The following is a 6,078-nucleotide window of genomic DNA, read 5'->3' on the forward strand; positions in this document are numbered from 1 at the left end:
TGCACCTTTAGAGCTAGTGGTTGACTTTGAGAAGGTCGTCTGCACTGTATGCTGTTCCACGGAAGCTAATTTGAGCTGTGGGTGGAGCATGATGACTGTGATAAATTAATATACAGTATAACTAAATTTTTCGTTCTATAAATAAAAGTATGTGATCAACGACCAATTAATGATCTGGATTGGGTTAAAAATTTTATTTGCCAATAATAGTGAATAACTGTACTGGTTCATGCAGTATAGCATCAAGGCCGTTCTCATAAAGTTATTACCCTACCTGGAGAAATGTTACTACGAACAATAACACATTAGAAATTATCCTGTGTCGTTTAAAACTACTTGGCCTTTATTTATGTTTTTATTTTTTTAACAAGTTTACAGCGCATTTTTATATATTAGTCTAATCATAAACTATATATCTAGGAGATGATTCTTTTGTAATATAAGATGATGAAAATTATCTTTCATTTTAATGTGCGCAAGCGACAAACTAAAAAGTTGCCATTGGGGACCGATTTTTATTTTTGACTTGTGACTTGTGAGGCTAGCTCAGGTGGATCAACCATTATTGAGTTGGGGCACAGTTACACAACACCGGCAGGTCACATACGATGACCGATAACACACTGGATGCAATATTTTTCCTGGGCAAGGCCGTCGCTAAACTAGAAAGAACATAATATGGCAATATATTGATTATGATTATGTAGAACTGCGGAGCGGGCAGAATGGGGTATAATTGGAAGAAGATAGGGTTTGATAGGTTCCCAGAAGTTTGAAAATGTATATGCACTACGTTTTCTTGCCGAGGTTACACATCCAAAACATGAGTGCCTACTTCATCATTTTCTGCACTTAATTGCATTTTTCGTCATGTCATGTCTATGATTCTTTACCATTCCGCTCGGAGACGAATACAATAATGTTCAACAAACTGACGTACTATTACAGTACAAGTACACACAGTACTTGTTCATATCCTCAGTTTACAAACACAGTATACCATGTGAATCTTTAATCCCCACATACAATACACTCATAGTGCTTCATATTTGTTTTTGTTTTTTATCAAACTCTTAAGTGGGGCAAATTTATATCCCTCCCCCTACAGGAATTGCCTAGCTTAAACTATAGGTAGTCAAGGGGCGAATTAATTGAAGTTTATAAACAACTCAGAGGGCATTACTCAGTCGAGGGTCCATACTTGGAGCTGGGGGACGTGCCCCACTAGCCTAGCGGGGCGGGTGGTCACAGCTTATGGTTGAAGAAGCCACAAGTTCGGAAAATTGTCAAGGCAAACTTTTTCCGAGTTTGTAAACTTTTTCTGAGTTTGTAAACTCTTGGCACACTCTGCCAGAGAGTGTGAGAGCACCGAGAGTGAGCTCATCCAATCCTGAGTGTGAACCAAACAATCTCATACCCAACAAATGGTGACTCCCGGAGATTCGCACTCACACAGGATGGAGGAGAAACTGACCACGCTCCCAGTCTTCAAGCAACATGGAAGACTGGCTTATCCACCCAGAAGCAGCTCTCATCGGCTCTACAGCTACTGTCTCTACACCACAGGTCAGACACCCTAGAGCAGCTCTGCTACTCTAAGCAGACAGTCGCTCCTCTTCCGACCCCAGCACACCCGTCCTGCCTCAGACGCCGACCCCGGCCCAGCAGTAACCCCTGCCGCCCCTGATGCGGCCTCTGTTCCTGAGTGCGGACACACACACCCCTCTTTTCTCCCCCAGGTACTCCCTGCTAATGTCCTGCACCCTGCTGCTGTCGTGGACCCAGCTGCTGTCACGAGCCCTCATCCGCTTCTGCTGACGCAGCCCCTGCTCCTGACCCAGGCCCACACACCCCAGCAGGCGCATCTGACGACTCTGTACCTGCCGTGAGGGAAGCACAACATTCATCGCCTCCACACACCCTTATTCTCCCTCTCTACTCCCACAGATATTGTGTATCTAGACAGTTGTATCCAGCGACCGGCTCATCACGCCATCGCCGTTGTCTCACATGAGGCACGCACCGCCCGTTCTGCCTCACATGTGCTATGCAACCCTGCAGACAACAAGTCTCCTACACAGCCTGGAGGGAAGGGGGAGTATTGTAGTGGAATTCTCCCCTACAAACGCTGTTTGTCGCTGCCTAGCCGACCCCACCAATTCCCCAGTGTATGCCTCGTGGTCTAGGTCAACCAGCGCCGCCATACACCACGGAGCGGGGGTCAACTGCTAAGTCACGCCTACCCCCGCTATTTAAGACCTGACCTCGTGGTGATCTCTCTCTCTACCTTCAGCCACGGCCAGCAACACCTCCTCCTCCGCCTGCCTGGCGGTCCTCTCTCCCGCTGGCGAGCATGGCGACCCACAAGCTGTCCTTCTCTGAGCGTCCTCACCAACCAGCTCTCTCTACATCACGCTTGTAACAATGCTGCCTTCCCAGCACCAAGCTGCATTGTACATCCAATACAACATGTATATAGAGAGCACATTGTGAGTTTCCTTTCTCCATCCAATCCTGAGTGTGAACCAAACATCTCATACCCCACACCAGACTTGACCAACACTGGCGCAGGTGCAGATACATTCTGGAGCCAGTTCTTGCCCAGTACTTGCCAATGACGACATGCAGCCTGTCTGGCATTGAGGATCTGTTTGGTGGAGTTCTTGGCCAGCCAGATATTTGCCTCAGCCCAGCCAGCCATTCACCTCAGCTAGCTAGCCATTCACATAAGCCAGCCAGCCGTTCACTTCAGCTAGTCAGCCGTAAACCTCAAGCCAGCCTCAGAGAGCCAAACAATCTAAAAGAAATAACAAACCCCTGCCCGCATCCACACACTCTCCCTCCCATCCACCCACCCTTCCTCCCACCCACCCCCTCCTCCCATCCACACACCCTACCTCCAACCACACACCCTTCCTCCCATCCACATACCCTACCTCCAATCCACACACCCTTCCACCCATCTACACACCCTAGAAAGAAAAATAAATTAATATTTGATGATTTTGATATTCTTCATGAGCAAAGAGCGAGTCATCAGTCGAACATTAACTCACGTCTCACGGCCTAAAACCCCAAATAATAATAATAATAATAATAATAATAATAATAATAATAATAATAATAATAATAGTAGTAGTAATAATAATAATAATAATTGTAATAATAATAATAATAATAATAATAGTAATAATAATAAAAATAGTAATGGAAGTATTACGCTTATGCTAACCGTGGAAGCCAACTGCTTGTTTGGTTGTGGACTAGTTTAGTGACGTAAGAGCGGATCGTTGACGAAGCTTCGAAACTCATGACTATCTTTCGTTAATAATTATCAGTTTTATTTTAGCTAATGGTGGATAGAAGTGATTTAAGAAAACTAATGAGATTATAGATGACGGACCAATCGTGTATGGTATTCTTTCCGCCGTCCAGTCGATTATTTTCATATGAATCAGTAAAGCGAACCAATGAATTAAGGAATCGAAGCACCTCGGGTTCGCCACTCGCCAGTGATCATTAGAGGTACGACTTAGGTGCATCATCTTACAGTTCCGGGTTATACTTAAGTACATCCAGAATAACACAAAAACACCAAAAGTTACCTGGAAAACCATTGGGAGTGAGTAATTAGCTCTGCAAAAAGTACAATAAATAAAATTTCCCATATGTCATTGGGCAAGTACAGTAATTACTGTATACAGGGGGTCCCTGGGTTATGAATGGGTTCCGTTCCTGAGGACGTTCTTAAGTCGGATTTGTAGGTAAGTTGGAACACATACTCTGTGCATACCGTACTTACAGAACAATGTTTAAAATCCCACTACAGTATATCATAGCCTAAGTCCTTATATACATCTAAAATCACTTAATTTAAGACTAAAGAAGAAAGAGAATAACAAAATACAGTAAATGAACATAAAAAATAAGTCATCAGGTAATTAAAATACTGTAAATTTCAAGTTTAATCCCGTTCGTATTGGTGGGCGTTCGTTCCTTTTAATACTTAAGTGAAGCACATTTTACAAACACCAATTCTTCAGACCATTGTCATGTTATTTGCAACCCTCTGATCTAACAAAAGTATTTCTAATGTTCTAACAACTACCTGTACAGTGGTCCCTCGGTTAACGAGTTACCTTCCATAAGATTCTTAACTTCGATTAACGAGCAATCCCTCGATTAACGAGTTTCTTACGAGCGGACCTCAACATGCTTTCGCTTGCATTTGGCGGTCCACCAGCTGTAGTATTAGTCCGCCAATACAGTAAACGGTTCTAGGGCTTAAATTCCTTACTATTTTAGTAAATATCAAGAAGTTTATACTATTCAATAATTTTAAAAGTTTAATATTAAATTTTTTAGTCATTTTAACAATTATTGAACATAATTGAAGTACAGGAAACTAGTTTTATGCGTGCCAAACAGCCTGTCAACACACCAAACAGGAGTCAGTTTCTGTGTCTTTTCAGTGGAGGTAACATCTTGCTTGAGACTCTCTTCAACTAAACGCTTTTTTTCTGTGTTTCCAAGCAAATTATTGGTCATTTTGAAATTTAATTTACATATTGACAATATACTGTATAATGCAGTGCGGTGTTGATTTAAAGAAAATAATCTTGAATTACACCAAGAGAACTAAAATTTTATGGGTGAAATGGCGACATGGGGTGACTTCTCTTCCACCCCAATGCTTTCTCTTCTCCCTTCTCCTCCACCCCCATTCTAATTCCTATCATCATCATCATCATCCAGGAGCCTTCTACATACACACCTCAAAGTAAATGTACTTTTCTACCTTTTTAGTTGAATTTAGGCAATTTTTGGTAAGCTGGAACCAATTACCCAAAAGCTGTTGAAACAATGGTTTCGGTTAGCGAGTTTTTCGGTTAACGAGCAACCTTCTAGAACGAATTGTGCTCGTTAACCGAGGGACCACTGTACTAAAATCCACATAAAAATATTCTATTTCTATCAGTAAATCACTCATTGAAGACACACACACAGCAGTAAAAAGAATCTGTACAAGACCTTCATTAAATTATCATTTACTTCAATACTTCAGGGAAACACTAAATAAACCTGAATTTAATCCACTTTAACCATTAATGCTCCCACATCCAACTCTTCCTCTCATATGAATATGTTTTAAAATTCTGTATATAGTACAGCTAGACCCCGACTTACGACTGCTTCGACTTACGACCGCCGCAGTTGTGACCATTTTTTTCTTCTTCAAATGACGCACGCATTTTCTATACCGAAACGTTTCCAGTTAATGTAGTCTCCATGTATAATTAGAAAATTATGGGGGCCCCATGTGCATTCAGCTGACTACATTAAAGGTAAGTGCTCAGTCACACTGTATCCATTCCTCATTATTTATTACTTTTACTGTACTGTATTTCATTGTAGATTTTTTATTAAAAAAAAAAAAAAAAAATTTTTATCTATGTCGGACTTACGACCATTCGGACTTACGACCTGGATTTGGGTCCCTAACCCCGTCGTAAGTCGGGGTCTAGCTGTTTATGTTTTTTTTTATGTCTCAGGATATTTTCCTTCAAAATGTACATTTATGAACTAATCACTCATATTGTTTCATACTCAATTAAAACCTTGAAAGAAAAATACCCTATAGGGAGTAATCCAGTGCTGATCTTTAATGTTGAGTAACTGATACAGAATGATGAGATCAGATAAGAGATTGTAGTTAGACCAAAAATTCTACATAGAGAATGGGGGGTATATACAGTAATGGCCAGATAGACCAAATTTTTAATAAGGAATAATGGTTCTATGGTTCTGGTAGAGCCTCATTTGATAGACCATAATTTCAATAGTCACAGGTCATGGAAAACAGGCTCAATGAATTATGGTGAAAGCAGCTGAAAATTGTAAAAACAGCCATTTACCATATGAGCTTATAAAAGGATTATTCCTTAAAAAAAAAAAGAAAAAAAAAGAAGCATACAAAAATTCTGAGGTTTGGTAAGACATCCCTATTTTTCCCATAAGAAGTTAACTTCAATTGAAAAGCACTTGTTCATGAAGTATACACAAGGGAACTAAACCACA

Source organism: Homarus americanus, unplaced genomic scaffold, assembly GCF_018991925.1.
Source record: "Homarus americanus isolate GMGI-L3 unplaced genomic scaffold, GMGI_Hamer_2.0 scaffold54443, whole genome shotgun sequence".
Lineage (NCBI taxonomy): Eukaryota > Metazoa > Arthropoda > Malacostraca > Decapoda > Nephropidae > Homarus > Homarus americanus.